This window comes from Loxodonta africana, chromosome 21 (genome assembly GCF_030014295.1).
Source record: "Loxodonta africana isolate mLoxAfr1 chromosome 21, mLoxAfr1.hap2, whole genome shotgun sequence".
NCBI classification, from domain to species: Eukaryota; Metazoa; Chordata; class Mammalia; order Proboscidea; family Elephantidae; genus Loxodonta; species Loxodonta africana.
In genome coordinates, this window is record NC_087362.1 from 9,108,143 (window position 1) to 9,131,733 (window position 23,591).

A 23,591-nucleotide genomic window follows, 5' to 3' on the forward strand; every position below is an offset into this window, starting at 1 on the left:
ATGTATAGTCACCATTTATGTTGTTGAAAAAAGGTATTTGCAATAAGTAAGTCTTTGGACTCACAAAATTCTGTCATGCAATCTCCTGCATTGTTTCTATCACCAAGGCCATATTTTCCAAATACCAATCCTTTTTTTTGTTTCCCACTTTCGTGTTCCAATCCCCAGTAGCTATCCATGCATCTCGATTGCGTGTTTAATCCATTTCAGACTGGAGAAGTTGGTAAAAATCTTCAGGTTTTTTCATCTTTGGCATTAGTAGTTGGTGTGTAAATTTGAATAATACTCATATTAACTGATCTTCCATGTAGTCCTGTGGATATTATCCTACCACTGATGGCATTGCAGTTCAGTATAGATCTTGAAATGTTCTTTTTGATGATGAATGTGATGTCATTCCTCTTCAGTTTGTTATCCTGGCATAGTAGACTACATGATTGTCTGATTCAAAAGGGCCAGTACTGGTCCATATCAGTTCACTAAAGCTTCAGATAATGATCTTTATTTGTTCCATTTTATTTTTGAGGACTTCCAATTTTCCTTGATTCATACTTTGTACATTTCCTGATTACTAATGATGCTTGCAGCTGTTTCTTCTCATTTTAAGTCATGCCATATCAGCAAATGAAGGTCCAGAGAGCTTTACTCCATTCACATCATTAAGGTCCACTCTACTTTGAGGTGGCAGCTCTTCCCTAATCAAATTTTGAGTGCCTTCCAACCTGAGGGGCTCATCCTTTCACTATATCAGAAATATTCTGCTGTTATTTGTAAGGTTTTCACTGGTCAGTTTTTTCAGAAGTAGATCGCCAGGTCCTTCTTCCTAGTCTGTCTTAGTCTGGAAGCTCTTCTGAAATCTACCCACCATGGGTGATCCTCCTGTTATTTGAAATACTGATGGCATAGCTTCCATCATCACAACAACAAGCAAGCCACCACAGTATGAAAAACTGACAGATAAGCAGTGGAATCAGAGATAGGAGGACCATAAAATGCTATGTTATAAACTCCATGGTTGATTGATTTCTGGCTGGAAAGTAGGAGTCATCAGCATCAAATAGTATGTCATCGAGTAGGATAAGAGACATTATCTATGTTATTAGATCATCACATGTGATTCTCAAGGCTGCAGATCAAGTGTTAAGGGGTGAAGGTAGAAGGCAGATCATTGAGGGTTAAGAAATGAGAGGTTACAGTGGAAGTGGATGTATTATGGGTAGAAAAATTTTCTTTCATAAAGTTTGTTGGTAAGAAAGGATAGTACGTGATAGGCCAGTTCCTTCAGAAAATAGCATGGCCCAAAAAAAGTTCTATTTTGTTTTCTCTTTCTAAATAGGGAAGATATAGGCTTGTGAATAGGAAGAGTAAGAGAGATTAGTAGAGAGGGAGAAATTGGAGATGCAATAGAGAGGATAATTACTAAAGAAGAGTTCAGAAATAGCAGGAAGAACAGAACAAGCAGCTGAGTTAGTCTAATCAGAGACAAGAGAAATAATTATTTCTTCCAACAAAGACTCACTTACTGAATAGGTTAAAACTTAATTTAACCAACACATCCCTTATGCCTAACTTTTTCTACTTTGTTCAATGGAAGAAATACAGAAACATAATCTGTTGTTGTTGTTGTTGCAATGATGTTAGGAGATTGTACCTTACCATTCGCATTCCTGAAGAACAAGGGTTCATTGTCACTCTAATTACAATTCAGAACAGCTCTGTACCTCTTTGAAAGGTAGACTCTAAGAACATTACAGCTGGAATGGATCTTGCAAGAGAATGTTAAATTCTTTCCTCCTCATTTAAATTAAGGTTTTAGAAGAGGTCGAGTACACTATAAGCACAGGAATTCTAATTTGAAAAATAACCATTAAAAAAATCCCTGTTTTGTCTTCCAAATATACTTCAAAATAGTTCATATAAAGCGTTGGTTCAAGGAGACTTTTTCTAGGTCCACACAGGTTAAGTTAATTGGCAACAAAATCTCAACTATTGTGTGTCTGGCTGGACTGATTTGGCCAAAATAGGAGATATCCAAATAATCCAGGACTCAAATAACATCAAAGGACCCCTGGTCTCTGAACATATTCCCATTTCTTTTTATCCCGAATTATACAGGTTGATTATTTATCCATACTAAATTCAGCACATACTTTTCTTTACATCATTTTGTGATCCTTCCTTATGGCTTAGTTTTAAGTGAGTTCTTTAAAAACATGCCTTGTTTTCTCATAATCTATAAAGAGTAAAATACTCTGGGAATTATACTTTGGAGCCTTGAGGAAAAAGAGGCCATTATATTTGAATTTCCCTGAAAATTCTTCCGCGAAGCCATAGTCCTAACTAAATTCTATATAGCAAATTCACAAATCAGAATGGGAACAACAAAACCCACACACAAACAGGAAAAGTATCAAAGAAAAAGAAGTAGTGTCAGCTTCCAGCTTTGGAAGACACCCCTCAGGAGACCTTAAAGTGTCATTCAAAGACAGACAATGAATGAATAATAACACAAGGACATTTACATAATCTGGCATCTGAGACAAAAACGTTAGTTGGGAAAAGGAAGTGCAAGTAAAGGTTGCCAAATCAATGGGGATTTTAAGAGGCTTCAGAATCTCTATTAATGGGAGAAGACTGTAAATATGTTCTATTCAGCAGTGATAGGCTAGAAAAATATTAACCATCTCTGTGGCTGGCAGCATCTAAGATGGTCACCATTGAAATTCTCCTCCTGCTATTCGTGTTGTTAGGTTATTAGGGGTCATCGAGTTGGTTCCTCAATCCAGCTCTTTGAGCGTCTTCCTCTTTTTCGCTGACTTGGAAACCCTGGTGGTGTAGTGGTTAAGTGCTATGGCTGCCAACCAAAGGGTCGGCAGTTGAATCCACTAGGCGCTTATTGGAAACTCTATGGGGCAGTTCTACTCTGTCCTACAGAGTCCCTATGAGTCGGAATCGACTCAACGACACTGGGGGGCTACTTTACCAAGCATGAAGCATGATGTCCTCTTCCAGGACCTGGTCCCTCCTAATGTTGCTGTTGTTGTTAGGTGCCATTGAATCTGCTCTGACTCATGGTGACCCCATGTACAGCAGAACGAAACAGTGCCCAGTCCTGCACCATGCCCATAGTTGTTGTTATGCTTGAGCCCATCTTTGCAACCACCATGTCAATCCACCTCGTTGAGGGTCTTCCTCTTTTCCACTGACCCTGTACTTACCAAGCATGATGTCATTCTCCAAGGACTGATTCCCCCGACAAGATATCCAAAGTAAGTAACATGTAGTCTCACCATCCTTGCTTCTAAGGAGCATTCTGGTTATACTTCTTTCAATGCAGGTTTGTTTGTTCTTTTGGCAGTCCATGATATATTCAATATTCTTCACCAACACCACAGTTCAAAGTCATCAATTTTTCTTAATAACATGTCCAAAGTATGTGAGATGTAGTCTCTCCAACCTCGCATTCTGGCTGTACTTCTTCTAAGACAGATTCAATAAATATTATATGACAAAACTGATGGATTGTCAATTCTTCAGAAAATCTCTAGCTTCCGTCTTGGTGTCCTTTCTCACTCCCTCCCTCACTCACTCTGAAAGAAACTGGTTGCTGTGTTGTGAAAGGTCCTATGGAGACATCCATGTGGCACAGAATTGGTGTCTCCAGGCTGTAAACAGACTGTGGGGACTTGAAGCCTGCTAATAGCTATGTGGGTGAGTTTAGAAGCCAATCCTTCCTCAGTCAAAACTTAAGATGGCTGCAACCCTGGTCAACAGCTTGATCGAAGCTTTGGGAGAGACTCTAAGCTAGAGACACCTAGTTACCAACATGCAGATTACTGATCCCCCAGAGACACCTAATTAACCCACTTGCAGATTACTGATCCCCCAGAGGCACTTAGTTGACTCACATGAAGATTATCGACCCACCAGAGATTGTGATATAATAAATCTTTGCTATTTTAAACTACTAGGTTTAGGGGCGATTTGTTATACAGCAATAGATAACTAATACAATCCCTGAATTCCTAATGTTAGAATTGTCCTTAGTATGAACAAGGCATTTTACTTATTTTTAAACAATTATCTTGATCCAGGCACTGTTCTAAATTATATTAACTCATTTATAATTTACGATGTGATAATTTATAGTACCATAATTACATTACCTCATTTATAATTTATATTATAATATTGTTCAAATATTAACTCACTTAAACCCTATTACAACCTTATGAAGTAGGTTCTATTTTTAGTTATTTTTTCTAGATGAAGAAATAGGCATTTGAAAGATTAAACCACTTACCCAATGTTATGGTACAAATAAGTGGGAACATTTAGAGTTTGAGCTTTTCACTACCGCACTCTACTGTCTCTACAACTCAATAAATGCTTGTTTTTTTTATTGATGTTTAGACAGAAACTTCCCCAGGAGAATTTCCCACAACTAAAATATTCTAGTCAAATAAGTAATTAGTTTATAAGGCCCTAAAGCCAAGGATGATACTCATATTTGTATGTCCAAATTTTGCTCTAGCATAGCACATATTCAGTAAACATTTGTGTGAAAACATTGACTTAGGGGATGGGAAAACAGTAGGGTCATACAGAAAATAATTCATTTTCTGTGAAACAAAGTATTTTGGAGCTAATTTCACTACGGGTCTTCCCTATAATTATTTCAGCTTATTCTGTAGAAGAAAGTCCAACTATGCATTTCTATGTACTTTCTTGCATCTTGTCTTTACTTCCTTTTTGTACCAGTCAGAAGGAAAGGTTTAATAGCTGGTCAATGATGAAGTAATTTCTGGGCATTGGAAGCAATTTGGGGATGTTGGGAGCTCACCTGGGTATTCTGAGACCTTTCTCTATGCTATTACCATTCACGCTATATCATCCTTTTTTTTAAAGTTAAGTAAATCAGTGCTAGAGGACTTGTATTGTGTCTCATGAGTTTGTTAAAATGCAGAACCACCATCAACTAGAGCGAGCTTCGTGCTTGACATCTCTCAGACAAGTCTTCTGGCTTACAAATACTCACTTCTTTTAAATTAATATACCTAGAGAAACAAGGAAAACATTATCACCACAAAAAAAAAAAGCACTACAAAGTGACAATAATAAACTCAATGATAAAGAACAATGATGAATCTGTGAAGCATCTCATAACATGGATACATCTGGAGGACATTATGCCAAGTGAAATAAGTCAGTCACAAAAGGACAAATATTGCCTGAGACCACTACTTTAAAAACTCATGAAAAGGTTTACACACAAAAAGAAACAATATTTGATAGTTACTAGGGAGAGGACAGGTGGGGATGGAAAAACACTTAATAGACAATAGATAAGTGGTAACTTTGGTGAAGGTTAAGACAGTACACCATACCGGGGAAGCCAGCACAACCTGTACAAGGTAAGGCCACAGTAGCTCAGTAGACACATCCAAACTCCCTGAGGGACTGAATTGCTGGGCTGAGGGCTTTGGGGATTATGGTCTCAGGGAACATCTAGCTCAATTGGCATAACACAGTTTATAAAGAAAATGTTCTATATTCTACTTTGGTGAGTAGCATCTGGGGTCTTAAAAGCCTGTGAGTGGCCATCTAGGATACTCCGCTGGTCTCACCCCTTTAGGAGCAAGGAAGAATGAAGAAAACTAAAGATACAAGGGAAAGATTAGTCCAAAGGACTAATGGGCCACATCAACCACGGCCTCCACCAGACAGTACAACTAGATGGTGCCCGGCTACCGGCACTGACCGCTCTGACAGAGATCACAATAGAGGGTCCTGGACAAAGCTGGAGAAAAATGTAGAACAAAATTCTAACTCAAAAAGAAAGACCAGACTTGCTGGTCTGACAGAGGCTGGAGAAGCCCAGAGAGTATGACCCCTGGACACCCTTTCAGCTCAGTAATGTGGCCACTCCTGAGGTTCACCCTTCAGCCAAAGATTGAACAGGCCTATGGAACAAAATAAGACTAAAGGGACCCACCAACCCTGGGACAGGAACTGGAAGGCAGGAGGGAACAGGAAAGCTGGTAATAGGGAACCCAGGGTTGAGAAGGGAGAGTGTTGACATGTTGTGGGGTTGTTAACCACTGTCATACAACAATGTGTTTACTAACTGATGATAAACTAGTTTGTTCTGTAAATCTTCATCTAAAGTTCAATAAAAAATAAAAATTAATTAATTAATTAATACACCTAAATCTGGCTATGATGTAAAATGAACGAAAACAGTGTATGGTGAAAAGCTCCAAAAAAAACCCCAAAAACCAAACCCAGTGCCATCGAGTTGATTCCAACTCATAGTGATGCTATAGCGACCCTATAGGACAGAGTAGAACTGCCCCATAGAGTTTCCAAGGAGCGCCTGGCGGATTCGAACTGCCGACACTTTGGTTAGCAGCCGTTGCACTTAACCACTATACCACCATGGTTTCTGATGAAAGGCTCAGGGAGAAAATATAATGTAGCAAGAGCCTGTGAGCTTAAAGCAATTCATAGGAAAAGATGTTCTGTTGTTTGAATCTTGATCGCTAGTTCAACTGCTTTAGGTGAACTGAACAAGGGCTTGGTCCGCAGAGTTAAAAGAGCTCACGCGTGTTTCCCTAAGAAAAGCTGCGGATAGTCTTAATATGCAGAGGTGTTTTCTCTCACAGAAAATCAGAAACTGGGCAATTCTACAAAATGGGGGGAATAGGGAGGAACCAGTAGGGAACGTGCTGTCTAGGTTTTCACCTTCAGGTCTAGAGAGCTCAAGGTGCCCCTTCCATGAAGTGTATCTGCACACGCAGATGTTTAAACTTCAGGCTTCTACTATAAGAAATGCTTAGTCTCTGTTGTCTTTCAGAAATGGCTCTCATGTTAACTGAAAAAGAATCATCCATTGCTCATTTTTCTACCTTTAAAGAAACAATGTAGGAAAATACCAAAATGGGTTGTTTATTGATCCCTATCTAATTACCAGTGTACTTTGTCACTGTTTTGAAACTTTATAAAAGTGTAAACTATGTTTAGTATTGTAAACTTAGAGTGAAATATTTCAATAGGGACTTCATAGGAATATTTTCACCTGCCATATTTACTGTTATATTTACTCAAGTATTGAAATTTAAATGAGCATATTTATTATCTGACTTTGTACTAAGATGCAATACAGGTGTCACAAGTATACATTGTTTTATGCTAATAATAGACCAAAAAGGTTGAAGGGAATGATATTTTATACCAAAATACAGGGAAGGCCCGTTGCTAACAGAAGAAATAAGTTGCCTCAGGATAAAAGACTGAAGTTAATCATTGAATACATTGTTTCCTGTCAGTAAAAGCCTTCCTATACTGGAACAGCACCGTAAATAAACTAACATGTGCAAATAATCTTACAATTTACGAAATGCTTTCCTATCTCTTTTCATTCTCACAAAAGTCATGCGAGGCCTGAACTACTGTGTCCATTTGACAGATGAGAAAGGAAGCTGGTCGACAACTGCAGTTTCCAGTTTCAAATCTCATTTTTATTTCATTGTACCATGCTGCCTGTAATTATACAGTAAGGAATATTCCATGCTGAGGAGGAATGAAACTGAAGTGTTTAGTCACTAAAAGTATTTCCTTCCCTTAAAACGTGTATTGCTGATACTTAATTTGAATAAAACTGCTAACAGATGCCAATAAGGAACCAAGAGGAAAAGGGAGAAAATAATTACAGTGAATGGCACCTGTGACAAATGTGTATCTAGAGAGCAGAAGAAATATTTGTAAAAGAAGCGGGAAAATGCTGGTAGATAAAGAAACCAAAGTAAGCAATTGCACTGAGGAATAAAGACCCTCACAGCTATTTCAATTTCCCGATAGGCACATTATAAATAAATAAATAAAGTGGAAATGTGTTTTAACGCTTCATTCTCAAATAAGATCGACACAAAAATTATAATGATTTGGGAATGTATAGTAAAGATAATCCCTGTGAAATATAGTCTCAAAATATTTTTATACAATGTTGTGGAATTAACAATACAACTAACATTATGAGGAAAATACAGGATGTTTGTATCTTTCTTTCACCACCAAGACATCTGTGGGAGTTACAGCAATGTTACCACGCATAGCAGAGTATGCAAATAAATTAGAATAATTTTAAACAAGATTTTATCACCTATGCCTATTTTAAACAGGACATCTAAATATTAGAAAGTTACTATTATAAAGGAGTTAAAAAAAAAAACAAAACCTGGCTAAACAACAGAGAATACAAGAAAAAAAAAAAACAGTACTATTGAAAGAAAGCAAATTAAACAAGCCACTTTAGTCTTGACCTGAATTCAATGACAGTTCTGATATTCCAAATCTGTCCTGGAAAAATATATTCCATAACTACTTGAAAAAGCTATGGGGCATAGTGATTTATACTAGCAGTTCTGAGCAAATGAAAACCCAACATTTTTACAGTTGAACGAAATTGGGCTTGGACCATAGGGAACCTAAAACTCGTTTGGATTCATGCAGTGTTTCAAAAACACATCACTAGGACCTCTTACAATCAATCCAGTACCTAACTGGCAGCCAGAACCAAAATCTCCAAGCAGAGGCATACGTTGACCACACTCTGCATGTTTAAAATCTCAGGGGTTGCATACTTGTGCAAGCTATCTTTTTCTTTCACCAAAGGAACACAGGAAGGAGACCTGTAGGCAGAGAATTACGATAATCCGAGTAGGATATCATAAAAGCACGAATTAAAGTTTCACTGCCTGTCTGTGACATTACATTCTAACTCACTCTATTTCTAAACCGATTATACACGGGTTTTCCCCAATAGATTGAACGTAATTCGGGAAGAACAGGCATCAATTAATATTTACACCTTGTGCACAGATAAGAGAATGGTTGTCCTTTTCGCTTTGTAACAAGAAAAGATGAAAATCTACAGGCACGGAGCTTTAGGAGCTTTGCTGTGCATCTTTTTCATATTATCTGAATTATATTTCAGGACATCTGAGGCCTCCAAAACTAGACAGCATATGATATTGAAGGCAGGTGTTCTTGCAAGCTAATAGCGAAAAATAGTCTCTAATAGCTAGGTCAACTTCACAACGCTATTCTTATTCTTTTCTTGGTCTGTGATATCTATTGATTCCTGAAATACTCAGGCACAGATAGAGCCATATCCCTGCAAAACGGTAGAAAGAAAAAAGAGCCTCTAACGTCTGTCTTTACCACGATGGGTTGCAAGAGAAGTTAATAGGAACAAAAGTGGATAAGGGGCAGCCCAGACTGATAAAGACGGTATCATCCTCCATAGGCAGCTTAATATCGTACAGAGGCTTCTAAGTCCTCGCATGGCATAGAAGGATATCAAAGTTCCTACGACCGACTCGGGAAATCCAGTTAACATTAGCTTTCAGCCCGAGCACATGGTTTGAATACAATAGATGGTGTTCATCTTTGTGTTACGGAGTCATATGGTATTTTGGGATTTGACCCAACTCTTCAGAAAATTTGCACTTTCCCCATAAAAGTAAATGGATAGACATTTTTGCACTGTTAATACAGACTCGCTTTTCTAAATCTGATTAAGCATTTCATTCCCTAAATTAAACTGTAATTCATGTTTGCCTTTTTTCTCCACTATCGGAAAACATTCATCATTTCATTTTCATAGAAGGGCAGAGCTTTCTGTTTCAAGAATTGATAAGCTATGATGGTATTACAGCCTGGACCTTGGAGAAGTCCATGTACAAGAAGATTATTTTATAATATATATGAAATTGATAATGATGAATTAAGAGTATGATAGAACACCGGTATCCAAAAGTCTTTGCTCTGGAGTTTTTGCTCTTCTGGCCTTCTTCTCAGAAACCCTCAAGTTGACGTGTGTAAATGCATTTGTTTCATGTTTTTTGTAACCAAATACCTGTGACTTTACCTACACAGGAAAATAGGAGTTGTAAGCGATGATCTAAGTGGGCAAATGATAACAAATCTATACAGACTTATAAACATGCCATGTTCGTGCTCTACAGCGATTTTTTCCTCTGAAGTCCACAGATGAAGGCCCGAGTTCCCCGCTTTCCGTTCCTCTGACGGGGAGAATCTAAAGGTGATGAAGCTCCATGCTGTACGCTGGCTAACATAACTTTTCCTCAGCCTAGGAAGTTTTACGGGGCAGGTCTTAACAGGGCATGTAAATAACCACTAACCACTTTTGCAAGTACTGATGCTTAATGTAGTTTTTTTTTCTCTTCACATCAAAACTACAATGGAATTTTATTTTAGTGTTTTATGTTCACTCCGAGTTGAATCTATACAGATTTTAAACAAGAAAATATACCATGTGATCTCAGGGAACATCTAGCTCAACTGGCATAACACAGTTTATAAAGAAAATGTTCTACATTCTACTTTGGTGAGTAGCATCTGGGATTTTAAAAGCCTGTGAGCGGCCATTTAAAATACTCCACTGGCCTCACCCTTTCCGGAGCAAGGGAGAATGAAGAAAACTAAAGATACAAGGGAAAGATTAGTCCAGAGGACTGATGGACCACATCTACTATGACCTCCACCAGACAGAGTCCAGTACAACTGGATGGCGCTTGTCCACCACCACTGACTGCTCTGACAGGGATCACAACAGAAGGTCCTAGACAGAGCTGGAGAAAAATGGAGAACAAGTTTCTAACACGAAAAAAAAGATCAGACTTACTGGCTGACAGAGACTGGAGAAACCCCAAGAGTATGGCCCCCCAGACACGCTTTTGGCTCAGTAATGATGTCACTCCTGAGGTTCGCCCTTCAGCCAAAGATTAGACAGGCCCGTAAAACAAAATGAGACTAAAGGGGCACACCAGCCCAGGGGCAAGGACTAGAAGGCAGGAGAGGGCAGGAAAGGGAGTAATAGGGAACCCAAGGCTGAAAAGGAAGAGTGCTGACATGTTATAGGTTGGTTAACCAATATTATAAAACAATGCGTGTTTAAATGTTTAATGAGAAGCTAGTTCTGTAAATCTTCATCTAAAGTTCAATAAAAAAATAATAATAATAAAAAATATGCCATGTGAACATTATGTCCTGCTATCGTTCTAGAATATTTTATTTTAACTGGGGATCTTATTTCCTTTATTTTCCTTTGCATAACCTAAATGATGCATAATAAGTTATATATCATATTCCTGAAGACATCTATTTTCCTGCTCTCCTGGGCTTTCTCTGGTTAGCACTTCTATGTGGAGTGCTCTTCCCCAATCTTTGCCCATTAGAAGTCTTTATTGTCATTCAAGAACCAATTCATCTGCTGACTTCTCAGTGAACACCCTGGCTGGACAGAATTTCCCTCTTCTCTGGACTTCTACAGCATTTTGGGCCACATTTGCAGTGTTACTTTTTATATTTGTTAATTATTTTTAAGCTAATTTATACTTGGCAGGAGCGGGGTGGAGAAGAAGGATGGTAATATTTTCTTTCTTTACTCAACGAAAAAAAACCCTGCTGCCTTCTAGTCAATTCCGACTCACGTTGACCCTATAGGACAAAGGTGAACTGCCCCATAGAGTTTCCAAGGAGTGCCTGGTGGATTTGAACTGCAGACCTTTCAGTTAGCAGCCGTAGCTCTTAACCACTGCGCCACCAGGGTTTCCTCTTTCATCACCAGTAGGCAGTTAATAAACAATTACTATATAAAACAGTGTGTTGGCAACTAAGAGCAAATCCAAGTTTTAGTCTATACCCGTTGTCGTCTAGTCAGTTCCAACTAATGGTGACCCCCTGTGTGTTAGAGCAGAACTATGTACCATAGTGTTTTCAGTGGCTGATTCTTCAGAAGTAGATCTCCAGGCCTTTCTTCCAAGGCACCTCTGGGTAGACTCAAACCACCAACCTTCCTGTTAGCAGGTGAGTGCATCAACAGTTTGCACCACCCAGGGACTCCAAGTTTTAGTCTGTATTTCTTTTTAAATGCCATTTTTAAATTTTTGTGAAATTCTTTTCAAGAAAAATTCCAACTTTAACTTCATTTTTATAAATTTATTGTAAACAGAAAAGGTGGTATTTTGCACTTGAAATCACTGTTAAGCATTTGAAGTTTTATTAAAACTCTATGAGTGCCAAATGTGCTCCTTTTAAAAATCACCTCTATGAGACCAAACAGTCAACAATTAAAACAAAGGTGAGAATGTAACAGGGCAGGGAAACTAGATTAACGGAAATGGAACAACCAGAACGAAACTAATGACGATGTTCGTGCATTGTGAAGAATGTAACCAATGTTTCTGAACAACTTGCGTAGAAATTGTTGAATGGGGACCTAAACTGCTGTGTAAACCTTCACTGAAAATATAATAAAATATTATTTAAAAAAAAAAAACATACAGCAGCTTATTTAATGAATCCACATAGTAACTGTAAATAAAACTATTGCTACCAAAAAACAAGCAAAAACTCTATGAGTGCCAGAAACTACTGACCAGCAGATGAAAATAAAAGGAAAGAAAAGTCATCTTTCCAGTAACCCACCTTCCCTAATAACTAACATTTTCAGCAGTGGCTCATTATAATAAGGTGTGGAAAGGGAGGCAAGCATAAGAAATGTTTATTTTGCTTTCAAGTGTTGCTGCCCCTTCTTGGGAGTCAGAAGTTGTCAGAGCAAGAGAGAACGTTTGTCCCGTATTCCTCCTATTTAGTGTGCTTTTAAAGTTTTCTTCACCTATTTATCTTTTCCACATGTATGCACAATCTTTTTCTATGCCATAGGCAAGAAGGTGAGTTTTGTATTATGCAGTCTGCTTTGGTTTAAATCAGAATTGTTTGCTTTTCTAATTCTAAGAGTCCATCTTAGATAAATGAAATCTGTTTCTTTTTGTTGGCTTATACTTGAAATTAGAGTTTGAATTTTTTCAATTAGCTTTAAAAGTCTTAATTTTTTTTTTTTTCAAGGAAGTAATTCTTACTGTACTTCAAGTTTATCCACACCCTTAATATTTCCAGAGTCTCAAAGGCTGGACCACCTTCATATGGACTATGCCCTATAGGTACCAACCTTGATCCAGAAATAATGAAGACAGCAGAGTAAAGGTTTTTTGTCTCTGATTCTAGCTCCTTCTCAGATTCGAATCCCAATGAAAGTTCCTAATTCTACATTATCTATATTACAAACTGCTTAAGCTTATCAATAATGGTTTCCAGTTCAATATACATTAACTAAATCTGGAGGCTTTTATGTAGCACTTATGAAAAGCATATGCTAGTACTTTAGGGCAGGGTGTCAGTAAACTTCTTCTGTGAAGGGTTAGATAATAAATATTTTAGGCTTTGTAGGCCATACAGTCTCTGTCGTAACTACTCAGTTCTACCGCTGTAGCACGAAATCAGCCATAGACAATACATAAATGAATAAACATGGCTGTGCTCCAATAATATTTCAACAGACACTGACATTTTAATTTCAGATAATTTTCACATGTTGCAAAATATTTGTTTTCTTCTATTTTTTTCAACCATTTATAAATGTAAAAACCATTCTTAGCTTGCAGACTATACAAAAACAGGTGGTTGACCAGATCTGGCCACAAACTAATTTGTTGACCTCCGATTTAGGTGCTAGAAGGGAAATCAGGTTTAACATCCATAACTAGTAGGGGAGAAAGGATATGTAGACAAAATATTAGACTACAAGGTACCATGAGAAACGTACAAGCTACTAAGAGAGTTTACAGAGGGCTGGAGTAAAAGCATATAAAAATATGTTATGCATAACTCTGATGGTTAAATTTAATGGAATATTTCTAGTAAAGTAAAATGTAAATTCTGAAAATGTGTATGTATAATAAAGACTTGGACTAACAGTAAATGCAGTGTCACAAATTGCACCCACCAAAGAATTCCCAAATCTATGGTGGTGCAGTGGTTAAGAGCTCAACTGCTAACCAAAAGGTTGGCAGTTCGAATCCACCAGCCACTCCTTGGAAATACATGGGGCAGTTCTACTCTGTCCTACAGGGTCACTGTGAGTCGGAATCAACTTGACAGCAAAGGGTTTGGTTTTTTAGTTTATCTGCCAATTAGAAGCAGGGCACATCTGAATAAGTAACAAAGAGAAGGCAAACAACAGTGAACCATGTCAGAACAAAGGATCAAGAAGGCAGAATATGACACTGGAGTAATACACAACGTAGCAGGAAATAACCCCCTAACTCTATTGCTCTCAAGCAATTAATAAACTTTAGAATAGTAGCAAAGTAACTAATGCAAGCAAAATGAAATACAAACCAGTAGAAAAACATTCACAAAAATATCAACTGACTCTCAATATTGTTTATATCCCCGCTGCCATAGACTCGTTAAAAACAATAATGGTATACCCCTACCCTCCAAACTATTAAACATCCCAGGTTAAACACACAAACACACATATACACGATAGTTCATTTATATGAAATGCATGGTAGCAGGGGGGATTATCCAACAGGCCAGGTAAGCATGGTGCTTACCTTGCTTACAAGATCATCTGTAGTGAACAATTCCACAATTTTTTCACCACATCAAAGATTCTGCTTCTAGGTATGGCTGGCATCTGTCTCTCTCCCAACCCCATAGCACCTTCCTACGGAATCAAAGCCTCTTTTCAAATTTACAATCCCTGACGGGGCAGATGACCCAGCAAGCAAGGTAAGCACAAGCTGACTTGTGCTTACTTACTAATCCGTGGTGAACAATTTCACATATGCAGTAAAAAAGTGTGAAATTGTTCACTACAGATTAGTAAGTAGCACAAGTAAACCTGTGCTTTCCTTTCTTACTGAATCATCTGCCCCTGCATGGTAGAGAAGCCAGGTCAAACAGCAGAAAGCGAGCTGAATGCCTAACATTGTTGGAAGAAATTGTGCTGAGGAGAAATGGATTTGAATTATTTATGATAACAAGCAAGTCAAAAATCAGTCCAAACTCAATTTTCTTCCTGAGTTAGTGCCTATTACTGCTGACTCCCAATTGTGCTGTGCAGGCATCATCAATGAGAAATTTATTCAGATACAATTATTAGCTCTGTTAAAAATATCCTTCTTTAGGGCTAATCGAAGATTTTCATTTATTATAAATTTAGCCATTTCGTGATTTCAACCTTATTTCAGGCATATGGTGGGATAGAATAATTATAAAAGGCTTTTTCTTAGTGAAAGTAAAAATCATCCCTTTCTATAGACCACTTTTTTTACTTCCTTTGGAACACTTGCCCCAGCAGGGCAGATGGGGGATGGCAAGGCCTGAGGGGTTGAGAGGCTAAGGAGCCAGGAAGCGGAAGCTAAAGAGACAAGGAACACAGAAAGCAGAGCTGCCTCAGTCTCAAAGGATGGGGCCATGGCCTCTGGGGTCTCAAGAGTGGAGACCAACTCCCACTCATAATGGATTATTTCTTTTAATTTTTTTCTCCTCAAGCCATTCCTCGACCCCCAAGGCTGAAAAATCTCCTAAATGTCAATGGGCAAAATTTATTCAAGCATTTGTGGATTCTAGAACTCCAAGATTAGCCTATACAGCAGCGAACAGATAGTCAGGAAGACCGTTCCCTTTCCCCACTCACCAAACTTGCAATGCTCTTCAGTTGTACTGCTGGGTAGCTATCTCGTTCTTCTTGAGATGGGGTAAATCTTCATATAATAAGAGCAAAAAGATCTAGCTAGGAAACTTAATTGTCCAATTAGATATTATCAAAGCCTAATTAAGGGGAACAGAGTATATACCCTGTGACCTAATTCTTAGGAAGTCAATTGGGAGAAAAACATCTTGTTTTCAGCTAAATGCAACAACTTGCAAAGTCTTGTGTTAGTTCTGCAGAAGTAACCTCTCTCAAATAGCTCTCCGTAGGATTTAGCGGTTCAAAAAACCTGTTAACCAAAGAGGTTTCTTTTGAGAATCTGCATCAGGCCATGGTGCTAAATTTCACGACCATACAAACCTGACTTAGGTGTCAGTGGCAATAGATGGGCCATGTTTTACAGATCCTTCCAGGAGAAGGTAGGCTATCATTTCAAAGTACTTATTTATATAATCTAATCAGTAAGGAAATTTTGTCCAGGTGATCAATAAAGGCTAAATAAACTTTACATTAAAACCATTTGGATCAAAGAGAGAAAGGAAAGGAAAAAGCATTTATTGAGCTGTACAGGTACTGGGTGCTTCACACGTTTATGTATATTTCAGCAATGAGTCCCCTCAGTCTCACTGGGTGGTTGTTACCATTATTTCACTGAGGCACAGTGAGATTAACACAGCGCTGTTTTGCTTATTAAATTTGAGGGTGAAAAAAGAAAAGCTTAGGGTAAAAACGACAAGAAGAGTTTGTCTTTGCCACAGTTCATATATGCTCAAATCCCCACTCATCCTTCAAAGGCTAAATCAAACGTTAGCCCCTTCATTTCTTCTCTTTCACTGATTCACTAGGCGGAGAAGATCTCTCCCTCCTAAAACTCTCCAAATATTTTTTGAAATCTGACCATGTCATAAATCTATCATATTCACAGTGTTATGCTAAACACCATACAGTCACTTCTTAGAGTGGCTGACTTCTCACTACTGTGTCTTTTTAGTCAGCTGATCAAATGGCCAGGGGTGCCCTAGGCCAGCCTCAGAGTGACTAAGGATCCAGGAGTATTGGCAATGTCTGTGCATATCATTGTTATCATCTTTAATCCTCTTTCCCCCTCCAAAAACTGGAAAGGAAAAATTTGCTTAGAATAATAATATTTGGGTAAATCTAATAAGTACTTATGTTACTGTGCTTCTGGATTTCTTCAGTAAATTTGTTCCACAGCCCATCATATTTACCTATGCAAACAGCCAGACAAGCCTGTGGGACCAGAGAACGAGGGAGCGCTGGGTTCCACTGTGGGGAGAAGGCAGGTCAAGCTGCAGGGACAGAGAAGGAATGGTGGCACCAGCAGTCTAGGCTTTCAATGGCTTCAAATGGTCTCGCCATTTCTCAGTGTGGGCAGATGTCCAGGGACAGAAGGGAATGGAGGAATTGGCAAGAATGACCAAGATGGTGAGGCCCAGTAAAGATGATGGACATCTCATGGCAGCAGATAGTCATATGAGCAAAGACATTGCAGTACCCCCATCAAAGGCTTGCTGTTATGTAAGCCCTCAGAACATAGGTCCAATCCTACACTGAAGGAGAAAGAAAACTGCAAATTGACTGAGATGATAAGTCTGCTTAGGGAAGGGGAATTGGCTCAAAGTACAACTTTGTTGAATAGAAAAATAAAAACACATATTGCATTTATTGTGTTCTTGTTAAGTGCTCAACGGCTAACCAAAAGGTTGGTGGTTCAAATCCACCCAGCGTATCTGTGAGAGAAAGCATTGGTTATCTGCTTTCATAAAGATTACAGCTTAGAAAATCCTGTGAAGCAGCTCTACTCTGTCCGTCACATGGGGTCACTATGAGTTGAAATCGACTCGATAGCACCCAACAACAACAGGTGCTGTATAAGGAACCTGGATGGCACGAGTGGTTTGTGATTAGCTACTAGTTTAAAGGTTGGTGGTTGGAACCTACCCAGCAGCTCCACAGAAGAAAGGCCTGGCAATCTGCTTCCATAAAGATTACAGCCAAGAAAATCGTATGGAGCAGTTCTACTCTGTAATACCTAGGGTTGCCATGAGTTGGGGGTCTGCTAAACAGCAGCTAAGAAAAACAATAAGTGCTTTATATGAATTAACTCAATTAATCCTCAGAAAAAGCAATTCATTTTATTGCCAGTTAGGTGAACAGAGACATTATGTAGAAGAGGAAGCAAAGTCAAATAACTCACCCAATGTCACAGCAAATAAGTGGCAAATTCAGGATTTAAACTCAGGCACTAATCACACCACCACCATTGGAATCAAGTTGATTCTGACTCATAGCGACCCTATCCAGCAAGGACAGAGTAGAACTGCCCCATAGGGTTTCCAAGGAGCACCTGGTGGATTTGAACTGCCAACCTTTTTGGTTAACAGCCATAGCTCAATCACTACACCACCAGGGTTACCAAAACTGCACCATAGGGTTTCCAAGGTGCGCCTGGTGGATTCGAATCTCTGACCTTTTGGTTAGCAGCTGTAGCACTTAACCACTACACCACCAGGGTTTCCATAGCACTTCTCATGATGGGCATCACTAATAACAAACTATTTAATTGCCATCTTTTGAGCATACTAACTCATAGTGCTGTTTGCCTAACATAAACAGTAATTTCCTAGCCCATTAAACTGAAAAAAAAAAAAAAACTATTAATAAATACAGATATGGAAACATTAATGACAATAGGTTGATAAGGTTCTTTTCCTTTCTAAATGAATTAATTTAGTTAGAAGCTTACTCGTGTCATGTAGCATCCATTAGATAAGTCAGCAGCCAGTAATAACGCATGTTATTGATATAATTGGTAATGTTTTATAATAACCATAATCTATCAGTTTAATTTTTTAAATTTATACAAAAATAAAATCTTAGTAATATGCCAATCTTTATTTTAAACTTTCAACCATCTGCATAGGATTATATTAAAGATGCAATTTTACTCCCTTTTTGGACAAAAAAGTTACACTCTTTAATTCAAACTCTGTTTTTCAAATCTTGCTGTTGACCATCTCTCTTTTCGAAAAGAAAGAAGAAAGACCCAGCTTTAGGGAGTCCTTTTTTTTTTACCTTTTCTCACATATATGCTAAAGGAACTAACTTCATCCAAATGGAAATGAATTTTGTTTTTTTGAGTCATTCGTATCTCTGGCAAAATTATAACTAATCAGAATTACATATCTGCCCCTCACAACCGTAACTAACACACCTCTAATGCAATGTTTCATTGTCATTAAATTGAGTGAAGATTGCTTTAACAACAAAAGAACATGACGTTTCAATTAACTGTACACACTTTAAAACTCTAGGTTCCCCTTATGTCTTCCTTATCCTTCCATAGTTAATGATGCACAAGGATGATATTCCTTAGACAAAGTAAAATACAAGTATGCAAGGATCTCATTAAAAATCAGTTGGTTGAGCTGTGGGCTTGGTCGTTATATAAGTTGAACCACGTACCTCATGTGGACCATGATAGATAGGTACCACATCTCAATACTTAAAACCCAATCCCTTAACCTGGAGCCTTGATTTGTCGATGAATGGTACCACCGGTTCGCCGACAGACAAGGAATAAAGTTCTCACTGAAGGGAAGGAAGAAGAGCAAGAACGAGAAACCAAGACGAAATACAGATTTGTCGAGTACAACTTGGGCTAGATTAGTTGGGAACAAAGCCATTATTGAAGGATTGTGGCAAAGCTCTCTCTTGGGAAGATGAGGAAGAAAACAGGTAGCCAACTGTATAGGGTTGTTTATGTATATTTTTAGAGGTACCCGAAAGCATATATTTTCTTTCCTTAGTGTGCCATTAATGTATACTTCATATATGTTTGATACTATGGTTTAAATCTCCAAAATGAAACATAACAGGCAGTCCCTAAGTTACAAACATTCTTAGAATTCTAAACACTTTTATTCTGATGCTGTAATGTGTTTTCTTAAAGAGACGTTAATAAAAATGGTGTTCAGGGTCTAATTGCCAATTAAAAAAATCTATTTAAGCTAAAATACAAATGGAATATTGAAGATTTGCAACATAAATTAAAAGAAATATTTAATCATCATAAAATGAAACTTAAATAGAAATTATATTAAACTCCTAACTACTAGAGCTTTTCTGAAATAGTGCAAGAGTAGTAATTAAACAAAAATACAGTAAACAAGTTAAGTAATTAAACAAATAATACACTTTATATCTTATTTAATGATTGCTGTTGAGGAAAAGTATATTTATAATACTTTGGAGAATTTCATTGACATTATAAAAAAGAAGAGTGGTATTTTAAATGGGTTTAGATGTTCTTTTTTTTTTTTTACAATGAACACTGACAATAATGCCCACCATGTATGAGGTTATCATAGTGATTAAGAGCTATGGCTGCTAACCAAAAGGTTGGCAGTTTGAATGCACCAGGCGCTCCTTGAAAACCCTATGGGGAAGTTCTACTCTGCCCTTTAGGGCCACTAGGAGTCAAAATCAACTAGAGGGCAACAGGCTTGGGTTTTTTTTTAAGGGTGATAATCTCAACCCTTAAGAGCTGACTGTCTTGTTTAATAAACATTCGTTTTTGTTTTCCCAAAGTAATACCAAAAAGAATTAATTTTTAGAATTAACTATCATAAGGTAACAAGGCTTTCTGCTCAAATGTCCAGAAAGGATTCAAACTTACCACCTTTGTGTATATTTCCATCAGATAATTCTCTGAAATGCCCTTCTTTTGAAGGCATACTACTCTACTCCTGGCTTTTCCATGGAAACTTGCTCTGAAATGAACAACTGTTATCTGAATTAACAATCTGAACGAATTGACTGACACAGAGCCATTAACATCTGTTAACAAAATTGGATGGCGGAGTCTGACTGGATGCATCTCTCCCTTTTCCCTTTGTACATTTGTGTTGTTTGATTTGGGGTGCAGGTGGCACAGTGGTTAAGCGCTCAGCTGCTATCCAAAAGGATGGTGGTTCGAACCTACCTGCTGCTTTGCAGGAGAAAGGTGTGGCAGCCTGCTTCCATAAAGATTTACAGCCTTGGAAACCCTGTGGGGCAGTTCTACTCTGTCTTGTAGGTTACTGTGAGTCAGAATCAACTCAACAGCAATGGATTTGGATTGTTGAATTTGATAGAATGAACAAATGCTTGTTTTGTAATTTTTTTCTTTAAAAGAACCTAATGGAGGAAAACTATAAAAAGAATTTGCTGAGGCAGGCACTACCATTCTTAACCCTTTTCAGATATGTTTGGAAGCCCTTTAGCAAATAGTGAATCTGGTACCCTCCACAGGGCTTGCCACTCCCTTTAACAATGGAAGAATAGGGTGGGCTTTGAAAAGAGTGAATTACCTATGGCTTGTAATTTACTTTTTGTAATAAAAGTCTTGTTAGTTGGCACTTTTCACATGGTAGACATAGTCTTCAGTTTCTCCCAGATGAATATTGAGATAACGATGCTGATAGCTGATATTTATTGATCTCTCTCCATATGCAAAAACTGTCGTAAAAGTTTTATATTAATTAACTTGTTTAATGTTGAGTTTCTATATATGGTACATAGTCAGCCAGTTTCCTATGTTTTATTGTTTGTGTGTTGCAGAATTCACGTTTTGTGTTTCAGAATCATCCCTTATCAACAAAGGATTAAGCTCATGTAGAAAAAGCTTTTCTTTTTCTATACGTAGGACATCTGTGATTTTTCTCGCTATTTTCATTTTTTTTAATAGTATTGTCCCCATTTTTGTGTCATTGTAATCACACATACATTCTCACTAGTACTTCATTCACAGTGTTAAACCCCTTTCTACTTGAAATAGCCAGGTGAGTTTCTCTTCACCAACCTAAAGCAAACTTTCTTTTAGTCTGCTTTCTATTCTTTCTACCTCTTAGTTTTAGAGTTTCTCCAGGTTTCTCTCAGCTGACTCTAACGCAGTATTTTAGGAAAGCAGCTTTGTAAAATATAGAGTGCACTGTTCTTTTAGTCAAATAACAGGGTCAAACCTGAGTTCTTTTTCTTACTAGCTACAGAGCTCTAGACCAATAACTTAATCTTTTAGACCTGTCAGTAAAATGAGGAATTTCCATAGTTATTGTGATAAGATTGCCACCTTAGCATCTTAAAAGTTTCTACAACATGAATATGAATCAGATTATCTGTATCTCTGAGAAATCAATCTTTAACCAGAAATATTTAGCACTCAGACCCTCCTAACCATTGTAAGCCAACAGCCCCTGTGAACTCAGACTCCTGGATTCTCCTGTTTATTCAAGGTCTAACTCAGGAACGAATTTGAGCAACTGGATACAAAGAAGGTGATGCCACTCGCCGAATCCGGGCTTAAGATCTTTGAAACTTGGAGGTAGATCAGTCTTGAGACAGAAACCAATCAAAAAGAAAAAAGTTGCCAGCTCATTATACCTCATCAAATGCAATTCCTAAGCATGTGTAGACACAATTCACACAGTTTTCCCTTCCTCTGCCTGAAGGCAAAAGTCATAGGACCCACAGCAGGATTGGTATTGCTCTCTCAACGAGCAGGGTGTTACACGATTGTGGGGTTTACCCAAAGAATTTGGTTTTGTTCTTGGTTCCTGAGAGACAATCTCTAAAACTTTTAAATTTATGAAGAAATTGAACTGTCTTTTATCTATAAGCTATAAGGGCTTCAGATCACAACTGAGGATTTATGCTAATGAGATGACCCTTGGGTGGAGACTGGCTGGGCCAGAAAGATTCAGTGTGTGATATAAGCCCAACCTCAAGGAACAGTGGCTGGAGGTTGAGCTCAATCAATCATGCCTCTATAACGAGGCCCCAGTGAAGGCTCTGAACATAGAAGGTCTATGAACTTCCTGGCTGGTGAAAGACACCCATGCTTGGGAGGGTATCATGTCCTTTGGGACATGGAAGCTTCACTTTGGGAAGCCTCCCAGGTCTTGCCCTATGCATCTCTTCATTTTTATCCTTTTTGCTGTAATAAAACTGTACTCATGAAGTATAGCACTTTCCTAAATTCTAGGTGTTATTCTAGTGAATCATCAAACCCAAGGAAGTAGTGGGAGCCAGCAGGTCAAAAGTGAATGGGATCTGGGGGTCCCCAACCTTATGGATGATAATCCTTAGGTGGGTAGAGTGAACCCCTGAATTTGTAGCTAATAGGTCAGATGGGAGAGAAGTACTGAGAACCCTTGTGCTTAAGACTGGCATCTTGAAGGTATAGTGGGAAAACTCCCAATGAGTAGCCAAAAGGTCAGAAGTGAAGGTATCGTGGGGACCCGCAAGCTTGAGGCTGGTATCTGAAGTCTTGGGCAGACTTGGCAGTCTGAAGGACTGTGCCCTTTAACTTGTGAGGTCTGACCTAGCTCCAAGTGGTTAGAGTCAGAGAAAAAAGTACTGCATTTTAGTCCATGTCAGAATTGAACAGAATTTGATAGATCTGAGTTGGCATTGGGTAGATTGAATCCCTTCGCTCCAGAGTTGTGACTAGTGGAATAGATTGCATTGATCTCTGTAATGGCAAAGAAGTCTTGTGTGCTTCCTGTGTTTTTTGTGGTAAGGAGTTGGAAATAGCAGCATATAATGACAGAGATATTCTAAACTACATTTATTGTATTTTCTGGGGCAGAGAATTTGGGTTGAGAGAGTGAATTTACAGTAAAAATATTTTTCCATAATCTCTGCCTATGGCATCATCTTTTTAGACCTTTATGCTTAAATCTTACTAGAGTCCAACTCATAGGAAATCTCTACAACTTCTTTTGTTTTCTTGACAAGATAAAGCCTTTGTTGGGGAGATAGAGTTATATAACAACTGAGCAAGCACACAGAATTCCTAAACAAAAGGGTATTAAGCAGATGATTTTCTAATGTTATTTAACCTCTATGTAATGGGCAGAGGTCCTTGTTTGGCATATCTTACTTAAGAACAAAGAGCTATGGGTATACACATTACAGAAATGATTGCTGATGTCCACCAGAG